The sequence below is a fragment of the Chrysemys picta genome, chromosome 8 (assembly GCF_011386835.1).
Source record: "Chrysemys picta bellii isolate R12L10 chromosome 8, ASM1138683v2, whole genome shotgun sequence".
NCBI lineage: Eukaryota > Metazoa > Chordata > Testudines > Emydidae > Chrysemys > Chrysemys picta.
Window position 1 is genome coordinate 13,895,599 of NC_088798.1, and position 11,734 is coordinate 13,907,332.

The window sequence follows — 11,734 nt, forward strand, 5'->3', positions numbered from 1 at the left end:
AGGAACTCAGTATTTTCATGCCTGAAGTCAGAGCCGGCTTTAGGAAGTGCGGGGCCCGATTCGAACAGTTTTGACTGGGCCCTGGCAGGGATGCCTGAAAAAAAAAAAAAAAAACACGTAAAAAAACATGTGGGGCTTGTACTCACCGGGCGGCACTCGTAGTCTTCGGCGGTTTGTCCTTCACTCGCTCCGGATCTTTGGTGGCACTGAAGGACCTGCTGCCAAAGTGCTGCCGAAGACCCAGAGCGAGTGAAGGACCCGCCGCTGAAGTGCCACCGAAGACCCGGAGCGCTGCCGGGTGAGTAAAAATTAAAAAGGAGCCTCTAGCCAGGGAAGGGATTCTCGGCCACTTGCCCCCACCCCGGCGGCCCTGCCACTGGGCGCGGGGCCCTCTTAGGCGCAGGGCCCGATTCGGGGGAATTGGTGGAATTGGCCTAAAGCCGGCCCTGCCTGAAGTCCTGTGCAAATACCCCAGTTTTAGCTACTCCTCTAAAACACTCTCTTATGGTCTGAGTTTGGCGGGGGTAGATGCTATTGTCTTCCTTGTTCACTGATTTTGCCACATGCTGCCATTTCCTTTCTGTGTCACTGAAACAATTGATTTTTCAGTGAGTTTGTTTGCCCTGTCTGACTGGACTTTCTTGCTGAATTTTTTCAGGACCTGGGCAGAAATCATATCTGGTGTTGGGAGGTAGGGCTTTTTCTGATTTCTTCTTTTTTGTTTGTTAAATTATACAACATTAAGGATAACACAAACAGGCAACCAGCAGGCTTTTGAAATCAATTCCGCAAACATTCAGATAGCTTGCCAGAAGCCAACACAATATAATGCACACAATTTCTAAAAACCAGCTAATGTGCTGAGTGAGTTTAAGCTGGTTGTTAATGTTGATTTAGCTGCCTTGTCTGTGTGGGGAGATTGTTCCTACAGGTCACAGAGTAAGAGAGGAGAGGAGAGAATGGAAGAAAAATAGACAACAATTTGAAATACAGAAAAGAAATAAAAACAACCAAATGAAGGCAGGAAATAAAGAGAGAACAGCTAATTAAATAGAATGGCAATGCCTTCAAAAAGAAAGTAGTAAGCCAGCAAGTTGATATATAGTAGCACTCAGCATTACTAGTGGAAATGGAAACATAACTAGGAAGCCATCCAATAACAACTAATATGAACAGCGTCCATCTTTTCTCCCTGTGTTGATATATTTTTTTCCAAGACTCATATGTTTTCCCCTGATGGACATGGAGATTGGAAAGAGAGCATCCTCTTAATTGAGGAAACAAAATTTCTCATGTGCCTAACTGATTTAGGAGCCTAATTCCCATTTTTAAAAGTTAGATTGGCATGTAGGAACCTAAAGGCTTGTCTACACAAACATTTAGTTAAGGGCCTATCAAAGATACTGCATTTCAGATGTAAGGATAAGCAGGAAGTGAAGGACCAGTGAAAGGTTCACTGATGGCCGGCTCATTACCCAGGCTGTGTTGTTGCACAAGGGCACATGGGGGAATTAAACCTAGTGCTCAAACACAGCCAATCCAGGCCCTACATTCAGGTGCCCAAGATAAGTGGGTTTGCACACTTGCTGCTCACCCCTCTCCCTGTGTATGTAGGTGGGTGGGTTGGCCCCTCTGTCTTCGTTTATCTTTCCATCTAGCTAACCTTCTCCTGACAAACCAGAGAGAGAATTTAAAAGGAAAATTTTAACATGATGTTTGCAAACCATGGTTCTGCTTCTGTGCTCTCTCTCTCTTTCCCCACCCTGTTTCTGGCTTTGTTATCAAAGGGTGCACCTGCCCTGTAGCACCCCCTTCCGGCCAGCATAGCTCTGCTGAGGCCCACGTCAGTTCCCCTTAAAAAATCCACACAGTCCGTATATTAAAAGCATTCCCCTTCTGGGATCCAGTTTAAGTCCTGCACAAAGACTTTCCAAATAGAAATCATACCTACAAAGTCTTCATTCCTGTTTCAATGGGGCCCAGCCCCTCCTCTCTGAGGGTCTGTCTTTCCTTTTAAGTTTACAGTACTTCTTTCACCCCAGGCCCACAGCCCCTCCTCCCTGAAGGTCTATCTGCCCTTATCTTCTGTCAGCCTAGCTGCATCTACACTGAAGGGTTTTGCCAGCATCATGTTTGCAGAATGTGTGAGTTTTGTCACATCCCTAAGCAACAAAGTTGTGCCGACAAAATTCTGTAGTGTAGACCTGACTTTGCAGCACACTGAGGAGCTGTAACAAGGTGTAAGAATATGTAAGTTAGAACAGGGTGAAGGCTACTTTAACTGACACTTCCTTACATTCTCATGCTAATTGCTTTTCTTGCTATTCCTCTCTTCTGACTCCTTGTGTGGGCAACAGCAGCTCAGGCTAGGTCTACACTACCCGCCTGAATCGGTGGGTAGAAATCGATCTCTCGGGGATCGAATTATTGCGTCTCTTCAGGACGCGACAATCGATCCCCGAATCGACGCGCTTACTCCACCAGCGGAGGTAAGAGTAAGCGCCGTCGACGGGGAGCCGCGGAGGTCGATTTTGCCGCCGTCCTCACAGCGGGGTAAGTCGGCTCCGATACGTCAAATTCAGCTACGCTATTCGCATAGCTGAATTTGCGTATCTTAAATCGACCCCTCCCTGTAGTGAAGACCTGCCCTCAGACTCCCCAGGCTAGTCTACATTACACAGGCTTTGCCAATACAACTGAACCGGTATAGCCTCCTAGTGGAGATGCACCTTCTACAGGCAAAAGGAGTTCCTTTGCTGGTGTAGTTAAACCACCTTCTCAAATGACATAGTATATTGGCAAAAAGACCCTTTTGCTGAGGTAAGCTGGGGCTTTTGCCAGCATAGCTGTGTCAGTCAGAGATGTGGGGTTTTTCCATACTGGGACCCGGACCAACATTGTTATGCTGACAAAGCTTTGTAGTGCAGACCTATTCACCCATATACTTAGTGAGCCAAATTCAGAGGTGATCGGTAAGATGTAAGTTCCACATTAGTGACTAGATGTGAATATAACTAAGGGCAGAGGGAGTCTACGGGCTTGTCTACATGGGGAAATTTATTGACAGACCTATATCAGTATAATTATACCACCATAACTATGCTGATAAAACTCCTCATGTTGACATTCCATTTCTGGATTTAGAATGTCTTTTTTTTTTGGTTTAGTTTATGTCTCTTTGGAAGTGGTTTAAGCTAATCCCCCAAGAAGCCAAAGGAGCATCTCCATGGTGAGTTATACCACCATAGCTATAGCAGTATAATTATACTGGTATAGTTCTGCCGGTAAATTTTCCTATGCAGTCAAGCCTAAACTTGTGCAGGAGGCTGGGCAGACACTCATATCAGTTTAAAACTCGTTTATAGCCATTTATCTTGAGTTGATTGGAAATGGGCTTTGCACGGAAAAAAGGCGAGCCTGGAGATTTAGCAGATGACCTCTGTTTTATGAAGATATGCAGCAAAAGAGAGATAATCTTGCAAGTTCTGCCAAGCAAATAGGTCTTATCATCAATAAATCAAAGAAGGAAGTTATGAAAGTTAATTTACCTACCAATGATTTTATCTGCTTGGAAAGTGAAGCCTTGAAAACTGTGAAGAAGTTTCCTTTTCTGGGTAGCATCATTGTTGGATGTAAAGGCCAGAATAAGTAAAGCAAGTAAACAATATAGTATGGGATAAGCAAAAGATCTTTAGAAGCAACAACCTGAGCATCTTCCTCCGGAAAATGAATATGTCCACCCATCCCAAATTGAATAGCTTTCAATGCAGGTGGCTGTGTAGAATATTCAAAGTAAAATGGCCTGATAGCATAAGTAATGAAGAGGTCTGAGAATGGGCACAACTACTTACAAAAAAGTACAGCAGAAGTGATGGGCATAACTGGGACATCTTTTAAGAATAACGGGCTGCCTGAACAAGAATTTATTTAGTGACCCCAGGGCAAGTTATTGGAGAGGCCAACCTCCATAGCACAATAGCGCATACTCCGTAACACAATAAAGGCTGAAGCAGCATAATTACATCTGAATATAAAGGACTTGAAACAACTTCTGCCTGATGCCAGGGCTGCCCGGGAGGGGGGGAAGTGGGTCAATTTCCCCCAGGCCCCGGGCCCCACAGGGGCCCCCACGAGAATGTAATATTCTATAGTATTGCAACTTTTTTTTATGGAAGGGGCAAAATTGCTTTGCCCCAGGCCCCCTGAATCCTCTGGGCAGCCCTGCCTGACGCATTTGATGACAAGGGAAGAATGATGGTGGTGGTGATGATGATTAGAAACTGGTTTAAGATAAAGCAAAAGAAGCCACTCTTAAACCAAAAATCAGAATGCCTACCCAGGGATTTGCACTGGTTATACTAAAATGGTTTAACTAAATCAGTTTTAAGCTCTGTCTACTTTAGAGAGTTATACCAATTTAATTTAAGGTGTGATGTTAAACAGATTTAGATAAACCAAAATAAATGTCCACACAGCCTTTTGCACCGTTCAAGACCTGGTTGACACTTTAAATATATACCCGCATAGCTTTGACAGTCAGAGGTGTGAACCCCTCCCCCCCAATGACAAAGCTATGCCAACCAAACCCTCAGTATAATAAATGCAACTGTGCCCACAGAAAATGGCTTCTGTCAGCATAGGTTATGTCAGTCAGGAGGGTGGTGTTCCTATGCTGGCAGAACTCTTTCTGTCAGCATACACTGCGTCTACACTCTCTGTAGTGTAGACATAGCCAAAGTCAATTAGGAATTAGTTTAAACTAAACTCAAATAAGCCAAAATGAGTGTCTATGCCAGGATTGCAACCATTTAATTCAATCCATTTCAGAACCTGTGCAACTTTCTCATGTAGACAAGGCCTAATTAAGTTTCTGCAAACTTGTGGGTAAGCAAACCCTGAACCATTAAGGGTAGCATTTTTTATGCTGTGGACTGTGTACAGATGTTCACTCTGTTCCGTGGTAACATCCTGTTAAATACAGAGATTTGATGATTATATTACTGTGTAATGTTTCTCTAAACAAACAGTGTTGTAATGACTATAGTTGTGTTTTGTTTCTGATAGTTACATGGCAAGGATTTGTAAACCTGATAAAACCTCCTGAATAAATGAATAGTTAGAGAAAAGAAGAGAGCGAGAAAGAAAAAAGTAGACTTTTCGATACCTCCAGAAGAGTTGCATGGCCAATTTTTTCTAAAGGGGACTGGGTATCCACGTTCTTCAGGCAGCTTTGAAATTGCCACCTTTAGGGTGTTGGGAGAAGGTGTAAGTTGTACCAACTAGACTTATTCTCTAGACTAGTGATATTCCCCTTTGAATTTGGCCCTCAGTACTCTAAATGAGTTCTACCTCAGTGTTGTGTGTTTGCTTTATGGCCTATCCTTTCTTATCAGTTCAACCCAGACCCTTAGCTGCAAAAGGCAGCCAGACTCAGCAGGCGCACACGTTCTTCTCACTATCCCATGAAGCTTTCTCTTTTAGATTGTAAGCTCTTTGGGGCATGGACTGCCACTGATTATACGTTTGCACCATTCCTGGCACGGCACTACTGCAATGTAATGGATTTTGTGCCTACATTCTTTCTAATGACAGTTCTGTCAATAATTGGCTATTCTGTCTGCAGTGCCATCACTCACTGTATTGCAGGTGCAACTTAAAGGAACCTTCGGATGCCAGATTCCAGGTTTGTTCCTTTATATATGACCCTACTCAGTGATACTGCAGTTTCAAGAACTATTCTGCTCATCTGTTTTGCTGGAGCCAGACTGCATTTGTCTCTGGTGTGTGACAGTACATGAATCATTTGCATGCGCTAGGCTGTGAATCAGGAGCAACACAGCTTCCCTTGAATTTGGAATAAGGTGATGCATTTTCTCATACACATACTCCATCACCCCTTGTTTACAAAAAAAAGTACTCACCCTATTAGTTCGTTCACGTCAGCTAGCAAGGAGAAGAGTCTGAGCGAACAGCGTCTCTCTTTTCCGATTATGCCCAATAGGTACATCCACTGCATACGCTGTCTCATGATTTATATGCTGCTGGTAAAACAGACATTACCAAATCAATATAGCAGTACCTTTCAAGATCCTACTGAGTCAAGAGTTCCTTGATATTGAATAGGATTCCTTATCAAATCTTTCCGTGGTTTCAAAAACTTAGATTCAAACAACTTGGTAGGTAGCTGGTTAGTTTAAAAAAAAATGCAACAGAGAAATAAGTCAATCATGAAAAATGAACACAGCATGTCAGAAACATATTTAAAACTAGACTGACAAAGCCGTATATTGCGGGGAACAATCCTCTGTTATTTTTATTTTATTATTATTAATGTTGTGGTACCGTGTGGGAGTAGTGCAATGGGAGTCCGTTGTGATAGGTGCAGGGCCGGCGCTTCCATTTAGGCGACCTAGGCGGTCGCCTACGGCACCAGGATTTTGGGGGGCGGCAATTCGGCAGTGGGGGGGGGTCCTTCCACGTTCCAGGTCTTCGGCAGCAATTCTGCGGTGGGTCCTTCACTCGCTCCGGGACCCGCTACCGAAGTGCCCTGAAGACCGGGAGCGCGGAAGGACCCCCCTGCCACAGAATTGCCGACGACGACTGGGAGCGCGGAAGGACCCTCGCTTAGGGCGCCAAATACCCTGGCGCCGCTCCTGGGTAGGCGCTGTACAATCACATAGCAAAAGAGATGGCCCCGCCCCAAAGACCTTATAATCTAAGTAAAGGATGATGAAGACAACCTACTAGGTCTTTTTCATCTCTAATTTCAACAAGCCAAGTCCTGAAGACCTTAATATTGAATTTCTGAAATTGATGGGAGTTTTGCCTGAGTAAAGACTTCAGGATTTGACCGTTTATTCTACGATCTACCCCAATAGCATTGTATAAAGAGAAAAACCTCAGTAGAGGCTGCATCAATACACTATATGGGGAAAATTAAGATAAGAAAACTGGAATGCATATTCTATATAGGTTCTTGTACCACTCCCATCACCAAAGTATCAGAGTGCCTTCCAGGAGTGCATTAAGCGATGTGTCTAACATCTATCATAGGTGGGTCATTCTCTCTTGCATCCTCTCCAAGGAGATTTGTGTGTGCAGTGGAGAGTTTTGGTTTGGTAGGGTTTTGTTTTGGGATTAAAAAAATGTGCAAGCTGCTGTGTGTTTATATTGGAAAAGGCAGGTTGAAAAACTGCACCTTGTGCTTGGCATGGAAGGTGGTGAGGTTTGGGATGGGCCTTGGGGAGTTCCTGGGGGAGTTTGTTCAACAGCGTCATAGGGTATGTCTACACTGCAAAAAAACCAACAATCCAGCAGCAGCGAGTCTCAGAGCCTGAGTCTACAGACTTGGCTTCACGCGATGGTGCATGGAGATGTTCCCGCTCAGGAAACCCATCCTCCCTTCCCCCAGTTTGAGCCTGTCCAAGCGGCACAGTCTCAATGGCTATTTTTAGCTCCATAGCGCAAGGCCTGTGAGCCCAAGTCTGAAGACTCAGGCTCTGAGACTTGCTGCCGCCGGTTACTTTTTTGCAATGTAGACACACCCATACTGCCCTCCCTGTCTCCCCCTCCCCCACCCAGAAAGCTGTTTCCTCCACAGATGAACTTTACCCTTATGGTAAAATTAATTAAACTAGTACTGGCGTGGAACCATGGCAATGTCAGAATAAAGCCAGGTCTACTCTAGAAACTTTTGCCAGCATAGCAATCTTGTTAGTAGTGTGATTTTGTTGTTGTTGACATTTTTATACAAGCAAGAACTCTAGTTTAGACACAATTATACTAGCATAAAAGGGCTTTTGCTGGTCTATTTTATTTCGTTTGGGGAACAGGTATAAGCTATACTAGGGATTCTCAAACTGGGGGTCGGGACCCCACAGGAGGGGTCGCGAGGTTATTACATGGGGGGGTCGCGAGCTGTCAGCCTCCATCCTAAACCCTGCTTTGCCTCCAGCATTTATAATGGTGTTAAATATATAAAAAAGTGGTTTTAATGTATAAGGGGGGGGTCACACTCAGAGGCTTGCTATGTGAAAGGGGTCACCAGTACAAAAGTTTGAGACCCACTGAGCTATGCCGACAAAAGCACTGTTGGGCTGGTGTTCCATTTGGCCACCGAGAACCACAAACGGGAATGCAAAGCGACGTCCTCCTTACTCGGGCTTTGCGAAGCAGCATGCCTGCACTAAAAGGAAATGTTCCATGTACACTACTGAGCGACAGCTATAGTGTCACTCCATATGTTGACTTTCTGAAAGTGTTCGATAAATGTATTCCAAGTAGTGGAGTCAAGTTTGGATTCACAATGATTTGTGCACCAATGGTAATACACCTCTACCCCGATATAACGCTGTCCTCAGGAGCCAAAAAATCTTACTGCGTTATATCGAACTGGCTTTGCTCCACTGGAGCGCGCAGCATCGCCCCCCCGGAGCGCTGCTTTACCACGTTATATCTGAATTTGTGTTATATCAGGTCGCGTTATATCGGGGTAGAGGTGTATATGTATGTTTAGGTCTAGCTGGCAGCCTGGTGTTATTTGCTGTAGTTTGAGACTCCTAGGTCCTAAATGATGGGGCAGAGGAAAGGGAAAACGTGGTGGCATGTTGCAGGTAGAGTGATGGGCAGGAGTCCAGTGTTCCCTCTAATTTTTTTATGTCCATGGGTAGAATGAATTTTGTTATGTGCACATAACAAAATTCATGTGGTGGGGGTGGGGCCGAGAGGTTCAGAGTGTGGGAGGGGCCTCAGGGCTGAGGCAGAGAGTTGGGGTGCGGGGGTGGGTGAGGGCACTGGCTGGAGGTGGGGGCTCAGAGGTGGGGCTGGGGATGATGGGTTTGGGGTGTTGGAGAGGGCTCAGGGCTGTGGCAGAGGGTTGGGGTGCGAAGGGGGGTAGGGCTCTGGCTTGGGGTGTGGGCTCAGAAGTAGGACTGGGGATGATGGGTTCGGGGTGCGGGAGGGGGCTCAGGACTGGGGAAGAGGATTGGGTGCGGGGGGGGTGAGGGCTCTGGCTAGGCATGAAGGCTCTGGGGTGGGGCTGGGGATGAGGGGTTCAGGATGCGGGAGGGGGCTCAGGGCTGAGGCAGAGGGTTGGGGTGAAACATGCAGGCTCTGGGGTGGGGCCAGGGATGAGAGGTTTGGGGTGCAGGCTGCCCGGGGCTGCGGTGGGGAGAGAGGACTCCCCCCAGCACTCTCTTGCCGCTGGCGGGGCTGGGCTGGGCCGAGGGAGGGGCTCCTTTACCCGGCATCTCCGGTGGGCCAGGGCAGGTCTGGGCTGAGGGAGGGGCTCATTTCCCCTGGCCGCAGCAAGTCTGGGACAGGTCCGTGTTGGGGTGGTGGGAGGCACACCTCTCCCCCCGCCGCGGCAAGTCCATGCTGGGGCCGGCGGGGATGGGCACCTCTCACTGTCATGGCAGGGCCATGCTGGGGGAGAGGCATCTCTCCCTGCCACAGCCCTGAGCCCCTGTGTGGGGCTTAATAGGCAATTGCGCAGCCGCGCAGCTTAGAGGGAATTTAGGGCAGGACCCTCTTTTTTTGTTCTGGGTTTGTACAGCGCCCAGCACAATGTGGTCCTGGTCCATGACTACGGCTCCTAGGCATTATGGTAATACAAATAATAAATAAATAGCAATATTAATAGGAGCAATGCATTGCCTAAACGGTTTCCCTATGAGCTGGAACACATAATAGTTCCTCCCCATAAAAATAAATGATCACCCCTAGTATAACCTTCATACAGTTATTGCACTGGGTATGTCTTACACGACATGCTGGAAATCATTCTGCAGAGCAGCACTCCTTTGGATTTTGTGTCTACATTCTTTCTAATGCCAGTTCTCCACTGAAGGCCAATGTTTTATTATAAAGAGGGTTCAACTTATTAAAGAGGGTTAAATGTCTTTTCAACTAATCATTGGCCGAGTCTATTTCCCACTCACCTAAAAAATGAGGGCCAAATTCATTGGCCCTAAGCCTTTTGTTTTCACTATTGCTTGATTAGTCATTTCTGTCTGGAAAAATCATCCAAACTATCTTCCCCTTCTCCCACATACAGAAAGAAGTGAGCATATTGTAATCTGCTTTGCTTAACATGCATCTCTGGGACAATCTTAATAAGCAGACATTAGATACACTGACTTAAAAGATGCGAGGTGGCATTTGTTGTTGCCTATTTACTACAAGCTCCAATTCAGCCCTACTGATAGGCAGTCACCTCAGTGGAGGCCCAAACCTGGTCTCATGGAAGCCCATTTGCTGTGGACTTCACTGGGACCAAGATTTGACCTTGAATGATCTAAGCGTCCAGCTGTATGGTTGTGGGTCTGTGTTTGTTTGTACTGGGGAGGGGAGGGAGAGACTCACTACAAAAGTTCAAGGGAATTTAAATAAATCTGTGTATCCAAAACATTTTTCTCCTGTCCTGATTCAGCAAACTTTGTGAAAACATTCTGGTTTCTATTTATGAATATATCTCCAGAGGCTATTGCTGCTGCTTCTTGGTTTCAGACTAGTCCTTAAATTTACTCCTGAGAGCGTTCTCAGGAGGGGAGGGCACTATAATCTTCACTGAGAGAGGAACTGTTTATAATATACCAGATTTACAAACATGATGAAAACAGATTAGTAGATCTCCTGAGGACAGAAAAAAACTGTCTGAAAAATGAGCTCTGAAAAGATTTTTCATTTACATGACAAATATCCAGTATTAGGGTGACCAGATGTCCCGATTTTGTAGGGACAGTCTTGATATTTGGGGCTTTTTTTCTTATATAGGCACCTATTACCCCCCACTCCATCTCGATTTTTCACACTTGCTGTCTGGTCAGCCTATCCAGTATGCGCTAGAATGAGCCAATCTCTCTTCTGAAGAAGGAAGGTTTCTATCCCATGAGTGTGAATTAGTATATTTTAATAATCTTAAAAATGCCTATTTCTTGCATTATTCAGCAAGACCCTGATCCATTGAAGGTAGTGGAAAACCCATTGCCTTCAAATGTGCATTGGCTGCTATTGCAAAATTACGGTGACGCATAAACATACAAAAGAACACATGTAAAATAATATCTCTAGTATAATATAGCAGTATCACTGCACACAGCAATGAAGGAGTCTGGAATTTCACCGCACTCATGCACACAGCTAAAATTATTGCAAAAAATTATACCTATGTACAAGAGAAAGAATTTTTAATATGCCTGACCTGATTTGGGTTTGCTTTTAGACTATGGCTAGGTCTACACTGTGGGGGGGGGGGGTCGACCTAAGATATCTTAGGTCGATTTACCTGGCCGTGAGGACAGCAGCGAGTCGACCGCTGCCGCTCCCCTGTTGACTCGGCTTCAACCTCTCGCCGCGGTGGAGTTCCGGAGTCAACGGCAGAGCGATCGGGCATCGATTTTATCGCGTCTACACTAGACGCGATAAATCGATCCCTGATAGATCGATCACTATCCGCCGATCCGGCGGGTAGTGTAGACATACCCTATGATGGTGAGTTGACAAAGGAAGCCTGGTTTAGTGGGCAAATCAGAGGTCCGAAAGTCAGGAGAAATGCCCCAGATTTTATGTGGTTAGCACCTATCAGTAAAATGGGAATGATAATAGCTGGTTGACAGGTGTCTTGTGAATTAAAATTTGCACAGTGCTTTGAGATACATAGGTGGGAGAAGCCAGAGATGTACTAAGCATTAGAAGATAAGTTACTGGGTTTACATGCTTTCAAAATATGTTTTAA